We start from the raw sequence: 26,152 nt of genomic DNA on the forward strand, positions 1-26,152 counted from the left end.
ACTCTATTCAAGACAAAAGAGACGAAAGAAGACATGTTTTCCTGTGGCATTTACCCAAAGGTAAATGTTCAGTCTATCAATATCCTTTGCTACAAGAGAAAGTCAATCAAGCTATTTACTGTACCCAGCCATATGATCAGTGTTGTTACAGATATTTTAGGGGACATAAATAAAAGGAAGGAGATATTCTGGGAGAGACAGATCAGTATAAGATGTGACACCTGCCCTGGAGTCAGGGCGTAGAATGCATTTGTTAATTTACTCATTCACTTATTCAAGGAAAATCTGTTTAGTAACCATGGCTTTGAAGGAATTGTCCTGAGTGCTGGATCTACAAGGGGGAGAACCACCAGAAGGGAGCAAAGCTGGTAAGCTCAGCAAAGGAGAGAATGAGTAGCTGTCCCTAGAGAATAGGGGCAGGCATCACAGAGATGGTGGCTGTCTAGTTTTTTACACAGGAATAAGATATGTGGAGGAGATACTATTAGGCAAATGGGGATATAGATAACAGATAGACAAACAGAGATGGATAGCACAGACTGTAAATGCTGCAGGAGCTGGGGAAACCAGGTTTTTGGAGCACCAGGTTGCCTCTCCCTTCTAAGCATTCACCTAGAGTTGTTGCTTCAACTGAGAAGATGATTTCCCTGAGATAATGACATTAAGACACAGACTTATAGCTCAATTCATGGTGCACATAGGGCTTGTTTTATAACTCATCTTGTTTTAGGAAGAAAGTAGGTCTCTTTTGCTTTCTGCTCTGTTGTAAAGTCAAGAGCTAACTTTATATTGATGCCATGCCGGATCTTGGTTTGTTTTACATTAATGAATCCAGGAATGACAAGTGGGGACCAAACTGAATCTCTCTATGGCCCACTGTTGGGTTTTGGTGGATGAAATGGCCTTTTTGAAGCTTTTCTTCTTTCAGCTGAAAGATATCGTAAGGTACAAATTGAACACTAAATCGCAAAGCCAGATGGACATAAATTCAAATCCCAGATCTGCCCCTTATTAGCTGGGTGGTCTTTGGCATAGAATCTCTTCACCCAAATTTGGATCACAGGATTGAACCAAACTCTGAAAGGTGGAGATACAGCTCTGAAGTTGGAGCCAACCCAGGAAAACTTCAGAGAGGGCTCTTTTATGTTTCTGTCTTTGAATAAGCAGGTGTAACTTTGTGACCATACCAGCTTTAAAGCCGTAGGGAAAGGGGAAAAGCAGCCACAGGCTTGTCTCTAGCTAGTTTGCTTGCCATTGCCTAATTCAGCAAGCTCAATACCTGACCCTCCAAGGAAACTGCTGAGGTTTTTGGCAACAAATGTTGTATGCAGGCTCCACTGAGTCTTGGAGATCTGTGATTATATTCAGAAAATACACTTTTTTGAAATAGCTGAACTTGTAAATAGGTGAGAAGCTAGAACAATAATACTATTATTATATACCAGCAATAATAATACTAGTAGTAATAGTAGATTACTTATGGGGTGTTTACTATATGCCAGGCACTATATTAAATACTTTATTATGAATTAATTCATTTACTTACATGCACCCTATTATGTAGGTACTATCACTATCTGTTTTAAGATAAGGAAATTGAGGCACAGAGAGGGGCAGTGGTCTGCCAACCTGGCAGAAGCAGGATGTGTACTCAGGCTGTCTGCTTCAGAGCCTGTGTGGTGAACCACTCTATAAGCCAACTTCTTTTAAAATAATTATAATAACTGTGTGTGTTCTAATTATAAAAGTAAGTCATAGTAGGAATTTTTGTAAACAGAGAAAGCAATGAGGTAGCCAAAATTATTCATACTTTTATCACCTAGGGATAATGTTTATTAATATTTGGATCTATTTCCTTTTAGAAATTAAATTACATATATAATTCTGTTCACATAAAATAACATGGCATGTAACTTTTTAAATTTAATGTTAAAATGTGAGCATTTTCCCATTATTAAATATTCTTATAAACATAGATTTTAGTGGTTGCAAATATTCCAATTATCTAGAGGTACATAATTTACTTTTAAAATCCCGTAATATCGCACCGTTAAGTTGCTTCCAATGTTCCTGAGATTTCTATGTCGGTTTCTTGGGGATTCCTTAGACTGGTACTTTCAAGAGCTTGCCTGGGTTATTTGAATAGTGGCTAATCTACTAAAGAGAATGTGCCTGTATCCCCCTCCCCAGGTAAGAACACCCCTGAGCCATTCAAGATAGGTGAGAATTTTGAAAATTTTCCTGAGTGTCCAAATTCTCATTGAGAATACAGAATTTCATTCAATTAAAAAATTGCTTGTGTAATTTTTCCTAGTTTTGTAAATGAAATATGTATCCTGTAAAGAAAGTAGAATATGCAAATGAGCAAACAAGAAAAAGAAAACCTAAAATCACATCACTCAGCTTGATAAATATTTATCTTTCAACACTACACACTATCCTGTTACCTGCTTGTTTTACTAGATGTATTCTGTCCTTTCACAGTATATACATATATCAAATCATCATGATGTACACTTTGAATACCTTACAGTCTGGTCAATTAGACCTCAGTAAACAAAACAAAACAAAACAAAAAACAGGTACCAAATTGTAACTGATTTCTTCCCACCCCCTCTCCAACCCACAGAGCTAATCCCTATAAACCATCACTTTTAATTCATTTATATAAATGTAAACTACTTTTGCTCCTTATTCATTTTGCCACACTTACCAAGGAGCAAGTAGCTCTACTGTCACATAGGCCAAAGTGGTGTCCCTATATCAAGAAGTCTACCTTCTACTTGGGGAAGCAAAATCCATATTCTTGGGAAAAAGATGATAAAGCTGTAAAAAAGTGCCCCAAAGTGGTGCTGTTAATAAGGGCACATATGGGAATAAGGAAATATCGACAACAAACCCAAACTCTCTGTCATCTTTAAGCTATTGTGTCCAGTCTTCCCTCTGTCCCTCTACTTCAGCTTGATTGAAAGGGCATGGAGTTGACTGTGCCCACACATGACCCTCCTCTGTGTCCTAAGTTGGCCTCTAACTTTTAAGGAGATTCTTCTACCTCATCTTCCCAATTCATCCAAAAAAGAGAGTCCTATCAATTTGTATCAGAATCTAAGTCTAAGTTTATTTCAAATGACTATGCTTGGAATCAGTAAAGACAGGACTCGTTTCTGCTCCAGTTTTCCCAGACAATTTTTATTAAAAATGGAATCTTATTCCCAGAGGAATTGTGAGCCAACAGCTCACTATAATAAGGTTACAAGTGGTAAAAACATTAGGTGAAGTGTAATCATCTTGCTTTGTGGTCAAACTAATGATGAAAGAGTTTTAAAAAAGGTTTATTTTGTAAGCTGTCGGAGGGAATAAGCAGTTTTAGTAAAAACTCCTGCATCTCTCCCTACTTCACAGCTTCAGGTTATTCCCATAGCATCATTCTGAACTCACTTTTATTATAATTACTTACTGCAACCCCAGAATATATTATTATTATTATTATTAATTTAAACAGTCAGTTACATTTTAAAGATTATTTGAAAACAACCAAAAATGTCTTTTATATCTACCCACATATTTACCATTTCTACTGCTCTTCTTTCCTTACTCCAGATTTCTGTCTGGTGTAATTTTCCTTCTGCCTGGAAGATTTCCTTTAATATTTCTTGTAATTAAAATCTGCTAGTGAAGTATTTTCAGTTTTTGTAAGTCTGAAGAAGTCTTTTTTTGGGGGGGCGGGGTATCATTAATATACACTTACATGAGCAACATTATGGTTACTAGACTCCCTCTATTATCAAGTCCCCCCCACATACCCCATTACAGTCACTGTCCATCAGCATAGTTAGATGCCATAGAATCACTACTTGTCTTCTCTGTGTTATACTGCCTTCCCCGTGTGCCCCCCACCTACATTATGTGCGCTAATTGTAATACCCCTTTTTCCCCCTTATCCCTCCCTTCCTACCCATCCTCCCCAGTCCCTTTCCCTTTGGTAACTGTTAGTCCATTCTTGGGTTTTGTGTCTGCTGCTGTTTTGTTCCTTCAGTTTATTCTTTGTTCTTATACTCCACAGATAAGTGAAATCATTTGATACTTGTCTTTCTCCACCTGGCTTATTCACTGAGCATAATACCCTCTAGCTCCATCCATGTTGTTGCAAGTGGTAGGATTTGTTTTCTTCTTATGGCTGAATAATATTCCATTGTGTATATGTACCACACCTTCTTTATCCATTCATCTACTGATGGACACTTAGGTTGTTTTGCATTTCTTGGCTATTGTAAATAGTGCTGTGATAAACGTAGGGGTGCATATGTCTTTTTCAAACTGGATTCCTGCATTCTTAGGGTAAATTCCTAGGTGTGGAATTCTTGGGTCAAATGGTATTTCTATTTTTAGTTTTTTGAGGAACCTCCATACTGCTTTCCACAATGGTTGAACTAATTTACATTCCCACCAGCAGTGTAGGAGGGTTCCCTTTCTCCACATCCTCGCCAACATTTGTTGTTGTTTGTCTTTTGGATGTTGGCCATCCTTACTGGTGTGAACTGATATCTCATTGTGGTTTTAATTTGCGTTTCTCTGATGATTAGTGATGTGGAGCATCTTTTCATGTGCCTGTTGGCCACCTGAATTTCTTCTTTGGAGAAATGTCTATTCAGCTCCTCTACCCATTTTTTAATTGGCTTATTTGCTTTTTGTTTGTTGAGGTGTGTAAGCTCTTCATGTAATTTTGATCTCAACCCTTTATTGGATATGTCATTTATGAATATATTCTCCCATACTGTAGGATGTCTTTTTGTTTTACAGATGGTGTACTTTGCTATACAGAAGCTTTTTAGTTTGATATAGTTCCACTTGTTCATTTTTGCTTTTGTTTCCCTTGCCTGGGGAGGTATGTTCATGAAGAAGTTGGTCATGTTTATGACCAAGAGAGTTTTGCCTATGTTTTTTCCAAGAGTTTTATGATTTCATGACTTACATTCAGGTCTTTGATGCATTTTGAGTTTACTTTTGTGTATGGGATTACACAATAATCCAGTTTCATTCTCTTGCATGTAGCTGTCCAGTTTTGCCAACACCAGCTGTTAAAGAGACTGTCATTTCCCCATTGTATATCCATGGCTCCTTTTTAATATATTAATTGACCATATATGTTTGGGATTATATCTGGGGCTCTCTAGACTGTTCCATTGGTCTATGGATCTGTTCTTGTGCCAGTACCAAATTTTCTTGACTACTCTGGCTTTGTAGTAGGGCTTGAAGTCCAGGAACATAATTCTCCCCACTTTTTCTTCCTTCTCAGTATTGCTTTGGCTATTCAGGGTCTTTTGTGGTTCCATATGACTTTTAGAACTATTTGCTCTAGTTCGTTGAAGAATGCTGTTGGTATTTTGATAGGGATTGCATTGAATCTGTAGATTTATTTAGGCAGGATGGCCATTTTGACAATCTTAATTCTTCCTATCCATGAGCACGGGATGTATTTCCATTTATTGGTATCTTCTTTAATTTCTCTCGTGAGTGTCTTGTAGTTTTCAAAGTATAGGTCTTTCACTTCCTTGGTTAGGTTTATTCCTAGGTATTTTATTCTTTTTTCTGCAATTGTGAATGGAATTGTTTTCCTGATTTCTCTTTCTGCTAGTTCATTGGTAGTGTATAGGAAAGCAACAGATTTCTGTGTATTAATTTTGTATCCTGCAACTTTGCTGAATTCCAATATTAGTTCTAGTAGTTTTGGAGTGGAGTCTTTAGAGTTTTTTCTGTACAGTATCATGTCATCTGCAAATAGTGACAGTTTGACTTCTTTACCAATCTGGATTCCTTGTACTTCTTTGTTTTGTCTAATTGCTGTGGCTAGGACCTCCAGTACTATGTTGCATAACAGTGGGGAGAGAGGGCATCCCTGTCTTGTTCCTGATCTTAGAGGAAAAGCTTTCAGCTTCTCGCTGTTAAGTGTGATGTTGGCTGTGGGTTTATCATGTATGGCCTTTATTATGTTGAGGTACTTGCCCTCTATGCCCATTTTGTTGAGAGTTTTTATCATGAATGGATGTTGAATTTTGTTGAATGCTTTTTCAGCATCTTTGGAGATGATTATGTGGCTTTTGTCCTTCTTTTTGTTTATGTGGTGGATGATGTTGATGAATTTTCAAATGTTGTACCATCCTTGCATCCCTGGGATGAATCCCACTTGGTCATGATGGATAATCTTGAAGAAGTTGTTATTTGGCCTTTCACTTTGAAGTATGTTTTCACTGGGTATAAAATTCAAGGTGATGGGTTTTTTTAAATTTTCAGTACTTTAAAGACATTGCCTCACTGTCTTCTGGCTTTCATTTTTTTGAGAAGAAGTTTACTGGTCTACTGTCATTCTTATCTTTGTTTACTCTGTATATAATATATCTTTTTTTTCTGGATTCTTCAAAGATTTTTCTCTTTTCACTGGTTTTCAACAATTTGATTATGATATGTGTTTTGGTACAGTTTTCTTCTTGTTTCTGGTGCTTGGGTTTGTTGAGCTTCTTGGATTTGTGGGTTTAGAATTTTCATCAAATTTGGATGTTTTTCAGCCAATACTTCTTCAAAATTTTTTGTCTTCCCTTCTGCTTCTAGTTATAGGCTGAATTATATCTTCCCACTGAAATTCATATTTTGAAGTTCTAACCCGCAGTGTGACAGCATTGGGAGATAGGGCCTTTAGACAGGTAATTAAGGTTAAATGAGATGATAAGGATGATTCCCTAATCCAAAGGATGGTATCTTCATAAGAAAATCTCTCTCCACACACATGCACAAAGTAAAAACCAAGTGAGGACACAGTGTCTGAAAACAGGAAGAAAGATCTCATCAGAAACCAACCCTAAAGGTACTTTGATCTTGTACTTCTTGCTTCCAGAACTGTGAGAAATAAATTTCTGTAATTTAAGCCACCTGGTCTGTGGTATTTGGTCATGACAGCCCTATAAGACTAATACAATAATACAGGGCCCATATTACCCACCCAACTTAACCCCCACCCTCATCCAATTTCCCTATTATAAGAATCTTATATTAGTATGGTATACTTCTTATAATTCATGATCTAATCATGATGCATTATTATTAGATAAAGCCCAAAGTTTATTCAGATTTCTTTAGTCTTTCCCTAATACTCTTTTTTTCTGTTTCAGGATCCCATCCAGTACAATAAATTGCATTTATGCTATTATGTCATTTCTTCTTAAGCTTCTCTTTGCTGTGACAGTTTCTCAGGCTTCCTGGGTATTTGATGACCTTGAAAATTTTCAGGAATATTTATTAAGTATATTGTAGGATGCCCCTCTATTGGATTTTATTGAATTTTTTTTTCATGACGACTCAGGTTATGAGTTTGGCCATACCAAACCAGTACCCTTCTGAGTACTCTTCTTGATGGTTTTTCCGTGCTGGCTGCTGGGGACATGAATCACTTCTGGCCCTGTGTGACTTCTGAAGATTGTCTGTGTGCTCCTTTCTGCGGGGTCTTTCCCCTTACTTGGGTAGGTTCCCTTTCACACATCTGGTTAGTTTTTAAGTCAAGACTGAAAAGGAACACTTGTTTTTCCAGAGCCTATCTAAGTATTCTTTATCTGCCCCCTTTCTAAAGTACACTCTACTTATCCTCGGACCATTAGGATTGCCGTACTTTAAATCTACCCCCACTGTGGGGAAGGAGGTGTTTACTTCTCTCTGGAAATAGTTTACATGTGTTTTTACCCACAGCTCCTTTGGAATTGATTTTATGTGCGTAGATGAACTGCTTCTAGGGCAAAGAATCTAAATCATCTTATTATAAAGGTCTTTTGATATTGTCCCTGGGGCTACATCAAATTATCAATGTATTAATATTTAGAACTCTAATTGACATTAGAAATTCAAGCAGCCACATTTTTTGATTTATCAGCTCATCAGAAATCCTCTGACTTTTAGATAAATTAAGTTATTCTCTTGGAAGAAAATCTTTTTCTTTATCATATCTGATAAAGAGTTTGTATCCAGAATAAAGGGCTCTTAGACATCAGCATTAACAAGATAACCTGATTTTTTAAAATAAAAATTAGAATAGACATCTTACCAAAGAACTTGACCAATAAGCACATGAAAAGATGTTCAACACAGTTAACCACTACCTATAAAATACCTTACATATGCATTAAAATGGCTAAAATTTTTAAGTCTGACAAGTATTTGAATGATGTGGAACAACCACAGTGTTTGTACATTGCTAGTGGGAATGCAAAATGGTACATTCACTTTGGAAAACAATTTGGCTATTTTTTATAAAATTAAACATACTTATCATCATACCCACCAATCCTCCTAAGTAATCACCCAAGAGAGATGAAAACATATTTCACCCAAATATTTGTATTTTTAAGTGTTCCTAACAGTTTTATTAATAATAGTCAAAAATAGGAAACACCCAAATGTTCATCAACTCATGAATGGGTAGGCAATGTATGTTATATCCATACAGCGAATACTATTCAGCAATAAAAGGAACAAACTGCTGATACACACAACATAAAAACATGAATGAGTCTCCAAAACTTTAAGTAAAAGAATGCTGACCGAAAGATCACACACTGTGTGATTCCATTTATGTAACATTTTAGAAAAGTCAAAACTAGTTACTGAAAGCAAATCAGAAGTTACCTGGTACCAAAGGTAAGAAGAGAATTGCAAAGGGACAGGAGAAAACCTTTGGGGTTTATGGAAATGTTCAATGTCATAATTGTGAGTGTAGTCAAATGCATGCACTTAGAATTAATTGATTGTACACTTAAGTTTTGTTAATTTTATTTTATGTCAATCATACCTCAATAATACTGATTCTTTTAACTGTAAGATTAAGTCATTCTTTTTTCTTGCCCCCATATTTTTATCCCACTGGATATCTGGTGTTAGGAACACAGTAACTGCTATTGGAAATTAATAATAAATAGGATCAATTGATTAATGTTTAACTTGGGACACTTAGAATGACCTAACCTGCCAACTTCAGGGATATTTACAATGAAACTAAACTGCCAACTTCACATTATTCAGGATAAATTTAAAATAAGAAAGAGGGGCTGGTTAACAGTGTTTGCTTCAGTAGAAGGCTCTGTGTTTCATTTGATCTGAAATAAAAAAGTGACAAATACAGGGATCATTTTAGTTCAGATGTATCAAATCTTATTATTCTAGAACAAATATTAGTGGATTGAATGAATCTCAAGTTGTAGACATTTCTCAAGTCTATTTTTGACTCAAACTGGCTCTTTTACAGAAAGAAGAGAAAAAAATTTACTGGCAGTAAAGGCTTTACCTTTTCTCATTGAATTTTCTAAGATTTAAGAAAAATCCTCTGAAAAATCAGAACAGATGGAACGATATGAAGAGCATTGCAAAACAAAATCCTTTGAGGAGTACTTAGTAGAAAATAAAGTGTTCAAAAGACCTTGTCTTTTTTAAAAAGTCAGTTGATTAGAGGCAAAGTATCAGATGTAGTAAATGTTTGCCTTTCTCTGAAGGAACTGAAAACAATAAAGCCTGTCACATTAAATTGTTCTCAAAGTTGGTCTGTAAGGCACCGTCCAAAGATTCCCATTTGAAAATAATTCACAGAATCTTCACAGCAATAAGATAGTTGAGTGGTGTGGGTAAAGCTCGAGAGAACTGATAAAACTGTTTCTCATTAACATTCACTCTCTTTTTCCTAATCATAAAACTCTCTTTTAGATATCAGAAGAGTTAAATTTTAAACAGTGCAAACTCTCTAAGGGTAAGGGGTAGCAGAGAAAATCTCATATATGGCAGCCATGTTTTGAGCTCACATAGGTTTCACAATCTCCACTTGGAGACAGATGAATAGGTATTAGATTAAGTTACCTGGCTCTTTGCAATGGGTAAAGGATGTGAGGTGACCTATACAAGGGTTGAGGGAGTGGGTGGAAGGCACCAGGTGTTAAACTCTGGTTCCAGTTCCCCATGACTCATTCAGCGTAGATTTGCTACCAAACCACTGGGAATGAGACAGTGTAAGCGAACATATTACAGAAACCAGTGAAATAGACCAAAAAACTTCCAGTTCCAGGAAAAGTACTAGAGAGAAGAATAGCAAATGCAGCAGGGACTCTGCCAAACAGATACAGTTGGTTTGTTGATATACCCTGAGTTTCAAAGGGAAGAGACAAATAAACTTCCATTTTGCTATTAGTAAAGGTAGCAGATCATATAGGGCTTAAATACTATCTTAACAATAAAATACATAAAAGAAAAAGTGTTTAAGAAAAAACATATAAAGAAATATATATAAAGACTATATAAGATGAAAAAATCTAAGGGAAGGAAGGGAGGGAGGAAGGAAGGAAGGAGGAAGAACACTAAAAGTATTTCTTGAAGGGAAACTGGGAGTATATTTCCTTGGCTGAAGATCCAGTGTGAATAAAAGGAAAAAAAAACGTCTTGATAAGGAGAAGTGAAATGGTAAAACAACTTTCTGTATTAATGAGATTGTCAAGAGGCCTCTAGATGAGTGATTTGGAGTGTCGGTCTTTTGACACTGGAAGCTTTTCACCAAGCTTAAAGAATTTGGCAAAAGTCTCAAAAAAGCTTTCAAAATTACTTTATTGTGATTCTGTTTAGTTTGGGAAAATCAAATAGATGTCAATAGCTCTTAGATAAGCAGGGACTAAAAAGCATAAATATAGTGTTATAACAAATCCAAAGTATTTGGAAACCATTGTGTCTGTGTCTTTGAATGTTTGAAATTGCAAGATGTTTGCAGACATGATGATCTAAAAGTGGATAGTCAGGCTTGGCTACAAATGGCTGCCTGAATAAAAATGGGGATCCTAGGAAACCTGTCACAGACCTCTCTGAGCTCCAGAAGCTACCGTGGTTTGATGACATTACTGCCTCTAAAATGTGGTGCTCTGTTGCCTTGATCATTTGACAAGCATGCCTCCTCTGGGGACCAAATATGATCCAAGATGCCAGCTCCTTGCTAGGATCTGGATCTGATGTCCAGAATCTCAAGAAGTCTGAGAGTCTCAAGGCTGGGATAGGACCAGTGCTTTCATGGCAGAGGACTTCTTAAGGGAATTGTTTTCTCTTCCTGGCTGAAAAGGCACTCAAGAGGAAATGTCTCTTCTTATGCTTTGGATAAATAGATTATCCATCCATTTATTTATTTATGTATCATATTCAACAAATATTTTCTCGTCAGCTACTATGTGCCGAGCACTGTGGTAGGTGGTGGGGATAACATAATTGAGGCCTTCATGGAGTTTACATTCTTGTAACATACATTAGTGTTTGCATTACATTTACTTCCAAAATAAATAAGTAAACAATCATTAAATATTATACTGGAAGATTGTAAATGAGCTCTGAAGAAAACACAGGGTGATGAGATAATGAATAAAAAGGTCACTAAAGTAAATGAAGGTCACTTAAGTTAGAGTAGTCAGGTCACATAAAGCCAAGTCTTGATGGATAAGAAAGACGAGCCTCATGGCAACAACAAAAACGGCAACAGGGAAGGAAAGAAGGCTTCAGGCAGAGGAAATAGCAAGTGCAAAGGCCATAAAGTAGACAAGGAAGGGCATACATGTAGTGTTGTATGGTGAGTTAAGAAAAAACTGATATTAAATGACGTTGGAGAGATAAGAATTTGGGATTTTACCTGAGTACACTGGAAAATCATTGATGGCTTTCAAGCAAGAGAAAAAGATTTGAGATATATGAAAAATGTATTAGAAGGGAACTAAAATGGAAGCAGTGAGACCAATTAGGAGGTGCAATGTAATGGTAGTTTGTACCAGGGATATCTATTTATTATTAATGTAGTCTGCATCTCTTGAGTCTGCACAGGCTTGTGACTACTTCTCCCCATGGAAATGACCTTCAGACTTCTGAGTGTAAAACATAAAAGGACATGCAGTGTCTGTCTTGTTTGCTGGGACATGGCTTGACCCACCATGTAAGAACCCTACCTACCCTGCGTCTGCCCTGCTATGGAGGAGCCTCGGTCACATGAAGGGGCCATGGGAAAATGTTCCATTCAGAAGCCCCAGCTGAGCTCCCAGATAATAGTCAGCATTACTCCAGATGTCTGAATGAAGAAGTCTCCAGATGGTTCCTGCCTCCAGCCTGAGTCTTCCCCAAGCAGAGATTTGTCATTCTCACTGACCTATTAATATTAGGATTGGAAGTGGTTTGTCACATAGCAATAGTAACTAGAACACTGGGAGAGGAACATCTTGAGGGGAGAAATTAAGAAATGCCAATGAAAATTGAGGGCATACTAGTGAATTGATCAGGTAGAAATATCAAGTGATTAGTTGGACATATGAGTGTAAGAAGACAGCTGGGCTGGAGATTTGCAATTGACAAACAGCATATGGATCCTACTTGCTTTCCCAGGGCTGGGTGTGTTCACCTAGAGTAGGAGGTGGGCAGAGAAGAGGAGCTGGTCCAAGGCCTCATTCGGAGGGAGTCTGGGTACTTAGAGGCAGAAAGGAAGAAGAGTCAGAGGGCATTGAGACCGAGTGCCCAGCGAGGCAAGGAAAAAACTGAGAGAATGGTGTGTCACAAAAGCTGAGGAAGAAAATTATTACCAGGACAAAGGGAGCAGTGGACTTTGTGGAAAATTATTGAGAGTCAAAAAAGATAAAAGCGGTCATTAGATTTGGCAGCAAAGAGATCACTTGTGACCTTGAAAAAGAGCAATTTTAGTGGGAGTGGATGGGTTTTGATCTCTCAGAGGATGAAGAATAGTATATTCAGAAAAAGTTGGATCAGCATGCTATATGCAGTGAGCTTACATTCTACTAAAACTATACAATTTACCTGCTTAGAGGACCATCATAATGTTAGTAAACAGCATACATTTTTGGCACCAGAACTGGGTTGAAATAACTATGGGCAAATTATTAAAACTTACTGAGCTTCAGTTTCTTCACCTGTAAAATGAAGGTAATAATACTTCCTCATAGGATAAGTTAACTAAGCACAAAATGAGAGAGTATTTTAGCACCTTGCGTTAAGAAATTTGCTCAATGCTCATTCATTGAAAACTCACTTATCAAGTACCTACTGTGTGCCAGGCCTTGTACTGGGTGCCTGGTATACAAGGATGAAGAGTCTCAGTCTATGATCTCCAGAAAGTTACAGGCTAATGAGGATATAAGCCTGCAAACAATTGCATTACAGTAAGATAATTATGTTAAAAGGACTGTGGCAAAGGAGGAGGAAACATGAAGTATGTCTGAGGCTTTACAGAGGACCTAGCATTTCATTTGCTACTTGAAGGTGGGTTTTCCAGGTGGACAAGCTGGAGAGGGTATTCTAAGCAAAGAGAACATCAGGTGCAAAGGCTCAGGGATGGGACTGCACATAGCATCTTCTGGAACTATAGGTAGTTGAGTGTTACTGGAGTATAACGGGTGTGGAACAGGTAGAGATGGGGGAAGGAAGGTGGTGGGGGATGGACCAGGCTGGTAAGAAAAAACAGGAGGATGAAGAGGCTCAATTGTCATGAAGAGAAGGTTAGATTTTATCCTAAATGCATAGGAAGTCACTGAAGAACTTATGAGTGGAAGACAGACTGAGAGGTTCCTTAGCTTTGTAAAATACCCTGACCTTTGTACTTCAAAAAATGGTGTCTGACTGGTGCTCAGCAAGACATGTTCAGTGATTTGTTTCTCCACTTGTGACAATGGACTGGTCTCCTTCTCTTGTAGGGTGGAACTCATGGACCAATTGAGCAGAAAAGAGAATTCAGAAAGAGACTATGCCAGAGGAGAGACTGAATTAGCTATCTATTCCTTCTATAGAGGGTGATGCCAATGCCATATATAGTGGTAATCAAAGAGTATGTAAAAAAAAAGTAGAGAAAAAAGTATTGAAGGGATGTGACAAATTTAATACTGGTATGATGATATCTAGATTTTGTGATATTGTGGCATTTGTAGTTTAAGAAATTTGTGATTTGATATGCTTTCTCATTCTAAATTCATTTTTGTACCTACTGTTGTGACAGTGATTTTGCAGTCTTTTTCTTCTGGAAGATGTTCAGAACCGAATATGCTTTAGACATCACAAACCTGGGTAAACCATTGAGTACATTATCCTTTATTGGTTTCCCTAAATCTGCCTTCATCTCTCTAAATAGTCATTTTATTAAACTCTCCTCCATTTCTGAGTTTGAGAATGCCACCTGTTTCTAGGACCACACAGACAGAACAATGTTTACTTTAGTCATAATCTTTGTCCATCACTTATACATTTTATTCCTTTATATGTATGAGAAATTCACAATAACAAAAAGGATATATGGAATATTTACATATATCTGCTGTGCGTATGTGAATGTATGTGTATATACATCAATACCACATACAGATTATATATAAATTAAGTAATTGTTAACAATGCTCCATGGAGGGGAACAGGGAAACAAAGGATAGAATTTAGATGAAGAATTACTTTTATTGTATTCCCCTTTTCTGTTGTTGAATATTTTTCATCTTTACATACTTATTTCTCATTTAATTAAACTTAGGGTTCATTTTTGTCCAAATTAATTCACTAGGTACTAGTAAAAATAGAATTCAGTTTCACTCAAGGTTAATCAATATGGTTTATTTTATGTTCTATGCCCACCTGAAGTTTTCCTGTTCTCAGAAGATTTCTGATACTGGTGACTAGGTCCTAAAGAATAAAATAGCCTTATGTTGCCCATCCACTAATGGGGATACAAGTCACAATTTTCACTTTATTTGGATCTTACCTTTGTGAAGAAATATAATAGCTTTGTTAGAAAATATTCTTTGAGGTATTTCCTATGAGGAGAGTTTACATTACCAGAGTATATTTATTTTTATTCACTTTTGAGACTCCCTTGAATTCCATGGTAATTTTCAGGCACAATGTAAAATACCCATAGGTTTTTTCACACATATCCCCAGCTATAGAGCTGGCCCTTGGTTTCACACTCTGATGAAGTGACAGTGCATATCCTGGGAACCTGGACCTGCAAAATACATCTCAGCCCCATCCAACTGACTGAAGTTGAAGCCCAATTCCCCAGAGGAAAATTTGCCAGGACTAAGGTCTGTGGTCTTGAGTAACTCCCCTGTGAGAATTCCCCTCACACAATCCACTTGTGAAGACCAGAAAGATACCTAGAAACATCCTAAGGAAGAAGAAGTTCGCTGGGTGAGAACCCTTTGGATACCCATGTATCACATTGCAGAGTATCCTGCCTGGTCACCTGCTGGAAGCTTACTAGGGAGGAGAGGAAAAGGTCACCCTTGCTGTGCAAATATATCCCCACACACCCAGAAACAAAAGAATGGAGAAATATGACCTTCAAAGTTGAACCCGTTTCTTTTTTTTTTTGTCCTTACTATCATCTGCCAGCAATTTACCTATTCCAGCCACTGAGCACTGCAGAAAAGCTAACCTGGAATATGGTTGCTGACAGTTCTCTGCTTTGAATGTTTCTTCCCTACACAAATGATTTCACCATGGCCAGGGAAGTATGCAATCCTGTGACTTCACTGCACACACACACCCACTCCCTCCACCAACCTACATACTTCCCTTTCTTCCCAGGCCTCAAATTCTTTTGATAAAACAAAGCCTTTTATTCCACAATTAGAGATAAGGCAGACTACCTTGGGAGGTGGAGCTATTGGCTCAAACACACAGGAAAGCTGTTGTGGGATCCCCTCAGGAAAACCTCCATGGGGCCTGAAGACTGTCTGACATCTCATTGTAAAAATTCTTTCTTCTCACTGGAAGCAGAGGAAATTAATAGGTTGAAACATGTGTCTGTTGTTCTTAAGCAAGGCATATATGAATCTCTGTGTCCTTTCTCAGAAGATAGGAAAGATTCCTGTCCCTTATATCTGCATCAAGGGACAAGAACATCTACAAATACCCTACTTTGTTTAGGAATCATGCTTGTTCTTTATGGTTCTATAAAATAAAACAAAAAAACCTTGCTTGCAGTGACTCAAATGAAATAAGAAAATTGTGACTGGAAGACTCCAAGGGCTTTTCATTTCTGCCTTGAAGAAAGAAACACAAAAACTCAGCACTGTGGCCCCCACACATTTCTATTGCCTTGGATGGCATACAAAGACTTGGTTGTAAGAGAACAGTCCAAACTTCATAAAAATCCACCAGTTTCTGGGCCTGAACCATTATGATAACTGAAGAATCTCAGCTTCAAAAAGTCAGAATGCAGGACACAATATGGGTAACGCCTAGCACTAATTTTTTTAATAACTGCCATTTTTTTAAACCAATTTTTATTGAGGCATAATTGACATACAATAAATAACATATGGTTGAAGTGTACAATTTGGTAAGCTTTAACATATACAGTACACCATGAAGTCTTCACGATTAAGATATTTTAAATATTCATCCCCCCCAAAAGTTTCCTTGTGCCCTTTTATAATCCTTTTCTCTCACCCATCTCATCATCCACCAGGAAATGATTAATTATTTTGTATCACTATACATTAGTTTGAATTTTCTAGAATATTTTATAAAATACATACTCCTTCTGGTCTAGTTTCTTTTGCTCAGTATATTTGGGAACTCATCCATATTGATGAATTTATCACTAGTTCATTCCTTTTTATTGCTGGGGAATATTTCATTGTGTACATATACCACAGTTTGTTTATCCATTCATCTATAGATGGACATTTTAGTTGTTTTCAGTTTGGGGCTATTACAAATAAAGATGCTATGAACATTCATGTACAAGTCTATAGATGCATGTTTTATTTTCTCTTAGGTAAACACCTAGAAGTGAATGTCTAGATTATATGGTTAGGCGTATATTTAACTTTTTAAGAAACTGACAAACTGTTTTCCAAGGTGATTGTACCACTTTATATACCCACCAGCAATATGTAAGAGTTCAACTTCCCCTACCTCCTTGTCAACACTTGGTATGGTAAGTCTTTTTAATTTTAGCCATTCAGTAGGTATATAGTGGTATTTAATTGTGGTTTTAATTTGCATTTTCCTAGTGACTAATGATATTGACCATCTTTTCATGTGCTTCATATTATTTGCTGTTCATATCTATTCAAATTTCTTGCCCATTTTTTATTGGGTTGCTTATTTTCTTATTACTGAGTTTTGAGAGTTTTCTTAAATATTCTAGATGCAAGTCCTTCATCAGATATAAGCTTTGCAAATCCCATTTGGAAGGTTCTATTTCTAAATCAGAACAGTAAACCAGCTTTTAGTTTCATTGATTTTCTCTGTTGGCTTTCTTTGTTGTTATTTCATTGATCTCCACTCTGATATTTATCATTTCTTTTTTCCTGCTACTTTGAGTTTCATTTGCTCTTCTTTTACTACTGTCTTAAGGTGGAAAATGAAGTAATTATTTCAAGTCCTTTCTTCTCTTCTAATATTGGCATTTAGAGCCACAAATCATCTTCTAAATACATCTTTAGCAATATTGTACAAATTTTGATGTGTTATATTTTCATCCAAGAAAAATACTTTCTAATTTCTTTTGACTCCTTGTTTTCTGACCCATGGATTACTTAGAAGCATATTATTTAATTTTCAAATATTTGAGAACTTCCTGATTTTTAATATAATTCCATTGCAGTCAGAGTAAATATATTTATTATTGAAACTTATTATATAGACCTTTATACTAAGGTCTATCTTAATAAATATTTTGTATATAATTTAAAAGAATGTTATTTTGCTGATGATTGCTGATGCCTGTTAGGCCTTGCTTACTAGATTCCTCAATTTGTCTATATTTGCTATCAGTTTATTGAGAAATTAGTATTAAAACCTCTGACATAATTTTCAGTTTCTCCTTGCAGCTCATTATTTTGTCCTATTAATGAATTGACCCCTTTATCATTACAAAATGACTGTCTTTATCCTTGGTAAACATCCTTTGTTCTGGAATCTTTTTTTTTCTTTTCTCTATATAGCCATTCCATATTCCTTTGACCAGTACTAACATGGTATGTATTTTTCCATCCTTTTTTGCTTTATTTATTTTTATTTTATTTTTTTATATTGAGGAATCTATAATAAAATGCACAAATCTTAGGGTATAGTTTAATGAATTTTAACATGTGTATACACTAATGTAACCATCACCCAGATAAAGATTCTTTTTCCCTTCACCTATTTCACCCATTCCCCCCAATCCCACCCCTATGGTAATCACCATTCTGTTCTCTGTGTTTATGAATCTATTTTGGGGGGGTTTTTGGTCATTTGCTTTGTTTTTTAGATTCCATGTATAAGTGAAATCATACAGTATTTGTCTTTCTCTTTCTGACTTATTTAAAAACTTAGCATAATACCCTCTGGGTCCATCCATGCTGCTGCAAATGGCAAGATTTCATTCCTTTTTAGGGCTGAGTAATATTCTATTATATATAGGTAAATGTTTTCTCTCCATTTATCTTTCAATGGGTGTTTAGGTTGTTTGTATTGTAAATGATGCTGCAATAAACACAGGGGTAAATATATCTTTTCAGATTAGAGATTTTGTTTTCTTTAGATAAATTCCCAGAAGTGGAATTGCTGGATCATACGATATTTCTATTTTTTGTTTTTTGAGAAACCTCCATACTCCTTTCCATATGGCTGCACCAATTTATAATCCCACTAGCAGTATATAAGGGTTTCCTTTCCTTCACATCTTTGCCAACACTTGTTATTTCTAGTCCTTTTTGGTGTTAGCCATTCTGACTGGTTACATTAGATAAGGTGATATCTCATTGTGGTTTTGATTTGCATTTGTCCAGTGATTAGTGATGTTGACCATCTTTTCATGTGTTTGTTGGCCATCTGTATGTCTTCTTTGGAGAAATGTCTGTTCAGGTCCTCTGCTCATTTTTAAATCAGAGTATTTGTTTTTTTGGTGTTGCATTATATGAGTTCTTTATATATTTTGGATTATAGCCCTTTTCAGATATATCATTTGCAAATATATTCTCCCACCATAGGTTACCTTTTAATTTTGTTGATGGTTTCCTTTGCTGTGCAGAAGCTTTTTAGTTTGATATAGTCCCACTTGTTTCTTTTTGCTTCTGTTTCTCTTGCCTGGGAGAATATCTAGAAAAAAAGTTACAAATGCTCATGTTCAAGAATTTACTGCCTATGTTTTCTTTTAGGTGTTTCATGGCTTCAGGTCCTATAATTAAGTCTTTAATCCATCTTGAGTTTATTTTTATGTATAGTATAAGACATGATCCAGTTTCATTCTTTTGCATGCCCAGTTTTCCCAACATCATTTATTGAAAAGGCTTCATTCTTTTTCTTTTAACCTATTTGTGTCCATTACATGTAAACTGTACTTCTCTTAACTATTATAGTTTAGGGTCTTGCTTTTTTATCCAACCTGATAATCTCTGCCTTTTAATTGGGGTGTTTAATCCATTTACATTTAATGTGATTATTGCCATGGTTAGGTTTAAACCTATCATCTCATATTTGTTTTGTGTTTGAGTAATATGTTCTTGATTTCCTTTTTATTCTTTTTCTTTTTTTTTGAGGGTTCTTCTTTTGATTAAGTATGCTTTATGATTCCATTTTATCTCCTTTGTTGACTTGTTAGGTATAACTTTGTTTTGTTATTTTAGAGGCTGTTTTAGGGTTGTTAGTATATATGTTTAACTTATCACAGTGTACTTTCAAGTGATATTATACCTCTTCACATATACTATAAGAATTTTATAATGATATACTTCTATTTCTCCTTCCCACCACTTAATGTATTGTTTTCCTATGTTTTATTCATGCATATATTATAATCCCCACAATGCATTGTTATTATATTTGTTTAAATCATCAATTATCTTTTAAATATATGCAAATTATGAGAAAAACAAATCTTAAATATTTGCTCATGTAGCTAACATTTTGTTGCTCTTCATATTCTTTTGTATATCTATATTTCTCTCTGGTATGATTTCCCATCTGCCTGAAAGATTTCCATTAACATTTCTTGTTAGTAGAGGTCTGTTAGTGATGAACTCTTAGTTTTTGTGTATCTGAAAAAGTCTTTGTTCCACCGTACTCTTTGAAAGATATTTTCTCTGGTTATAAATTTCTGGGTCAGTTTGTTTTTCATTCAGTTGTTTAAAGATGTTGCTCCACTATCTTATCTTTGATTTTTCTATACATAATGTGTCTTTTGTTTTTGGTTGCTATTAAGATTTTTCTCTCCATTGCTGAATTTGAGCAACTTGGTCCAGATATGACTTAGTGCAGTTTTCTTCATGTTTCTTGCAAGTGGAATTCATTGAGCTTTTTGAATCTGTGAGTTTATAGTTTTTATCAAAATTGGAGTCTTTTCAGCAATCATTTCTTCAAATAGTTTTCTGTCCCTCCCCAACTTGAGGACAACAATTACATGTATATTAGAGTACTTGAACTTGTTCCACAGCTCACTGATATTTTTCTGTTCTCTTTTAATATCCTCTTTTCTCTCTGTTTCTGTATCATTTCTATGATGGCTAAATTTCACTCATCTTCTCTTCTGTCATTAATCCCATCAGTATAATTTCCATCTCAGATATTACATTTTTTATCTCTAGAAATTTGATTTTTTCCTTCTTGTTTCTGTTAAACTTTTTAATCATCTGGAATACAATAATAATAAATGTTCAATGTCTGTCACTAATTCCTACATTGATGTCAGTTTTGTATAAGTTTCAATTGGTCAGTTTTTCTCCTCATTATGGGCTGCATTGTCCTGTTTCTTTGCACGCCTGTAAGTTTTTCTGGGTACAAATATTGTGAATTTTACTCTATTGAGTGCTATATATTTTTGTATTCTTATAAATATTCTTCAGTTTTGTTCTAGGATGCAGTTACTTGGAAACAGATCAAACATTTTGCATCTTGGTTTTGAGACTTGTTTGATAAGACCAATTGCCCATTAAGATGTTACTCAGTACTCTCCTAAATGCCTTATGAATTTTGAGGGTTAGCAATATAGCTGGCAGGAACAGGGAGTATTCCTGACCCTTTGTTACCACTGAGCACTGTTCTTTCAAATCCTGAGTGCTCTTACTCCAGCCTGGGATAGTTTCCTTGTTCACATGGGCTGATGAGCACTCTGGTAAATGCTCAAGTGAGATTCTATACAGATTGCCAGAGTTCTCTTCCTGTGAAGCTCTTTCCTCCCAGACATTCTAGCCTTTTTGATCACCTAGGATTCTCATCTTGCTCTTGTCAACACAGTCTAGCATATTCCTCCCAAGTTTCCCCTCTCTGCACTTTACCTAAAAACCCTCTCAAGGCAGTAAGCTAGGTGTTTGAGCCACTCAGTCTATTTTGTTTTGGCCACTGGGTTTACTAAGGCATTAGTAAATATTTTACGCTTTGTGGAACATGTAGTCTTTGTCACAGCTATTCAGTCTGCCACTGCAGCATAAAAGCAGCTCTAGACAATATTTATACAAATATTTATATACATTCTATTTATGGACACTGAAATTTGAATTTCATATAATTATCATGCTCATGAAAAATCATTCTTTAAAAAAAAGTTTTTTTCCACCTATTTAAAAAGTATCCCTTGCTTGCAGGCCATACAAAATGAATGGTAGGTTACATTTTCTGACTTCTGCAAAAACATTCTTTTTCTGCTTAAGTGACCTACTGTTGGTTTCTGAGTCAGAACCCTGACAAGTATATATAGCCTATGCTTGTTTCAAGAATAGCTTATTCTTAAGCCACTGAGATAGACAAACACTTATTCTGCTTTTCTTCAGCTGCCAGAGAAGAATTTTCTACATAAACCTTCATGGGTCACCTGCTGTAATTTTTAGCAACCCATAGACCCCTTGGACTAATATATTCCCAGAGTCTCCTTATGAGGAAGGATATTAAACAGTTTTTTGTTTCCATCTCCTATACATTACTCTGCTCTGGAGAGCCCTTGCTCATCTGAGTGAGCTGTTTGTTGCGTTGTCACCTGAACCACATGACTGTGGATAGACATAGCTCAGCAGCCATAGCCATAGCTCAGCCTTTCTATAGCTGACAGGAAAGATGCGAAATAAGACACACAGAGATGGTAATAAAATAAAGTAGACTGCAAAATGAAAGCAGGTCATTCCCCAGACTCATTTGTAAGGTGGATTTAGGAAACTGTACCGCATCATTCTGGATGCTCAAACTGACCAAAGTCATTGACATTAACAGTCTGTTCCTTTTTTTCCAGTCACTTCACTACAAGACCCAGAACTCTGTTTGAATTTTTAAATAGGGTAACTTGCCTAATAAAAATATGATGCTTAGCAACAGAAATGATTTACAACTATATTTAGCCAAACCAAAACTGTATAAAATTTGTACTGGACAATATTATTGACACAATTGGCAATTCCTCTTTGTCCTTTAACTGACAGTATCACTTAGTTTATATTCTGATATGAGAAGTGTCTCATCAGTCTGGGGTGACTTGATTTGTCAGGGGAACAATGAGAAGGCAGAGGCTTAGACAAAAAGGTCTCTCTCTGCCTTCTCCTCTATTACAGGTCTGGAATTTATAGAATTCCTGCCTGCATTAGGGACTCTCTCTACCTTTGAATATTAGATCTTTCACTTTACTTTTGAAATTATAATAATTAAGTAATCAGTAGAGAAAGCAAGCCAGTGTTATTTGGGGACTTGGAATAAAATACTGAAGAGTGAAAGAGCAGACTTTCCAATAATCAACAGTGATAAGTTGTGTTGATAGTATGTACCCTTGATATGATGTGATGAGAAGGGTCTTTTCCTCTGCTCTCTTCTTCCTCAAACTCCATAACCCCAGTCGAATCATGAGAAAAATATCAGAGAGATCTCTCTTGAGGAATATTTTATAAAATACCTGACCAGTATTTCTCAAAATATCACCAAAAACAAGGAAAAACTGAGGAACTGACAGAGCCAAGAAGAGCCTGAGGAGACATGACAACCAAATACAATGTGTCCTGGATGGGGTCCTGGAACAGAAAAAGAACATTAGGGAAAAACTGAGGAACTCTAAATAAGCTATGGACTTTGGTTTATAATAATATATCAATAGATGTTCATTAATTGTAACAAAAATGCTTTATTAATGTAAGATGCTAGTAATATGAGAAACTGGGTATGGGGTATATAGGAGCTCTGTATTATCTTCATAATAATTCTAGAAACCTAAAATTGTTTTAAAGTTAAAAGCTTACTTAAAAGAAAAAAGTAGACTTTCCTTTTTACTAGGCTTATTCCCTATCTCCCTGAAGAAACAGCAGTTTGCTGTGTACGTTGAGCTCAGTCTGCAGTTCATTATCAGTGGCTGGGTAATAGAGCATACAGACCATCAACCTTTTTTTAAACTAAATCTAGACAAAAACCAGAATTAAAGCAGTGTACATAAGAGAATAACTTCCCAAAGCATTTTATTTGTCAGTGTGAATAGAACATAATCTGTGAGAAACTCCAAGATGACCTTTTTTTCAACACAACAGCTGAACTCTCAGTGGTTGCCTGCAATAACTACAACTATTGCCTATAGACCGCCCCTCTTCCAAATTAAGGAATGTTCCTTGAAGTTCTCATTAAATGCACATTACTGTTTTGGGGTTGACATCATGGGAGCTATGACTGTTCATGTTACTCTTTACAGAGTTGAGTTTTATATAAGGTAGAAACATTATGAGGAAACTGAAATGTATTCTTCCGAGTAGGTTTGTTTTAAATATGTTATCCAATACAAATATCTTCTTTAGAAATTGTGCTAGAGAAAGTCTTTTTGATTATTACTCTATGATTGTGTTTTTTAGCAGTAATTTCTTCCCTTAAGATAATCTTACAGAGGTCATTCTTAAATAGTGAGAATTGACAGTTGATAATCTGGTCACTGCTCTTCATAATTGGTCACAGTTTAAGATAGCCATAGAAAAAGGAGTCTCTTGATTTGCTGTTTCAGCAGAAAAACAAATGAGGACTTGAAAGATCCCTTCTACTGCCTTCAGGTCCTATTTTCAGAGTTTGGGGATGGCCTCAACAGAACCAGCTGTCCAGGTCATTTTGATGTTGGGCTTTACCTTTCTGATCTTAAATGAATTGAGGTCTGATAATGCACCTGCTTTTCTTAAGCTTCCACAATAAAGATTTACTAAAGAAAGAAGAGGGGATGAGGATTAAAGATGGCAGAACGGGAGGGAAAGATGGAAACTTCCTCCCAAAAACACATAAAAGAAGGAAATACAACAAATTCAAATAGACCTGAAAACTACCCAAAGACTACAGAGCAGACCCGTACACCTGAGGGAGAAGGAGGACAACACAGAGAATGATAAGGCAGCAAAGCCAATATTGAGTGGGACCAAAGCCTACAGGTGGAAGAAAGGAACAGAGCGGGGAGGGGAAGGAGCCCAGGAGTGCTGAATAGCTGGCTCTGGAGATGTGCTCTGGGAGCACGAGCCCACATTACACTGGGTTTTAGTGATTATCATGGCTGGACAATAGAGTAGGCAGAACACTCTGGCAGGCTGAGACTCCAGCCAGTGTGGAGAGCAGGCTTGCTACCCAAATCCTGAGACCCAAAACAGAGGTGGCAGTTTGAAAGACTTGCCAGCAGTAGGAGAGATACCAGAGGGGATGAGGGTTGGACAGAACTATCTCCTCATGAGAAAGGGCTGGTGGACCATACCTCCCTAGCCCATCCTCATCCCAACAGATCAGGAACTCTCAAAATCCCCAGATGCTCCATTCCCCTGGCTAGCAACACAGCCCTGAGGCTCTTCCCTGCATGTGCTGCCAAAAGACAACCCACTTGGCCCAGAGGCAGCATCAGACTTTGCTGCCTGGAAGGCAGAGGGAGACTCTATAAACTTGCTTGGTTCCATTTCAGCCAAACCACAGAGGTGCCTGGAGGAGCCAGCCCCAAGAGCTCCTTCCTCCCTGTGAGTGTCCAAACCTGGTGCTGTGCATCTGGCTGGGGCACATCGGTCCACTCATCCCATTAACCATGCAGCCCTGCTATTGTTGCAGGCCAGGTAGAGGGTGGCACTGCCCACAGTGAGATCAACAGAGATTCCTAAGCTGATCACAAAGGCAGCAGCCCAAGCAACCTGCCCACCCAGACTTAGACCATTACAAAATCCAGACAGACAGATGGCCCTACCCATGGCACACCAATAGCTGGGGACCCAAAAAATAGAACCAGGCACTAGACAATAAAGAATCTTGAGCTTCTGGGCACCACAGCACACCTCGTTCATGAAGCTATTACTCTTTAGACCAAAAAGTATAACAGAGACATCTAATACAAAGGAAGAAATGCAGAATCCTTGACAAAATGAGCAGGCAGAGGAATTTGGTCCAAAGAAAACTACAAGAGAGAACCCCAGAAAGAGGGCTAAATGAAACAGAGATCACCAGTCTTCTTGATAAATATTTCAAAGTGAAAGTTATAAACATGCTTACAGATTTACAGAAAAGTACTGAAGGTCTCAGGGATGACTTCAACAAAGAAATAGAAAACCTGAAAAAGAGCCATTCAGAGCTAAAGAATCTGATATGAAACATACAATGGAGGGGCTTAAAAGTAGATTAGATCATGTAGAGGAGATGGTAAATGAAATAGAAATTAGAAAACAGGAAACAAAGAAACTGAGGAACAGAGAGAAAAAACCATCTCTAGGAATGAAAGAATGACGAGAGCTATGTGACCAATCCAAACAAAATATATTTATTTGCATAATAAGGGTACCAGAAAGAGAGGAAAAAACAAAGGGATAGAAAATCTTTTTAAGGAAATAATTGTTGAAAACTTCCCCAGTCTGGGGAAGGAAATAGACAGTCAGGTCATTTAAGCTCAGAGATCCCCTAACAAAAGAAACCCAGGAAGACAACACCAAGACATATAATAATTAAAATGGCAAAGATCAAGAATAAGGAGAGTCTGTTGAAAGCAACCAGAGGGAGAAAAAGATTACTTATAAAGGAAATCCCAACAGGCTATCAGCAGACTTCTCAACAGAAACTCTACAGGCCAGAAGAGAATGGCATGATATATTTAATGTACTGAATCAGAAGGACCTCCAACCAAGAATCCTTTGCCTGGGAAGATTATCATTTAAATTTGAAGCAGGGA

The 26,152-nt window shown here is 36.7% G+C and overlaps 1 protein-coding gene across 1 annotated transcript in view; it reads left to right on the plus strand.

Annotated features, from left to right (window-relative positions):
• The window catches only part of METTL8 (methyltransferase 8, tRNA N3-cytidine), a 145,956-nt gene extending 129,397 nt beyond the window's left edge, over window positions 1-16,559 (plus strand). Inside the window, exon 12 of the transcript XR_012123704.1 lies at window positions 13,743-16,559. The gene's annotated coding sequence lies outside the window, so the exon portion shown is untranslated. The remainder of the gene's footprint in view (window positions 1-13,742) is intronic.
• Window positions 16,560-26,152: the final 9,593 nt, after the last annotated feature.

The sequence above is a fragment of the Manis javanica genome, chromosome 12 (assembly GCF_040802235.1).
Source record: "Manis javanica isolate MJ-LG chromosome 12, MJ_LKY, whole genome shotgun sequence".
NCBI lineage: Eukaryota > Metazoa > Chordata > Mammalia > Pholidota > Manidae > Manis > Manis javanica.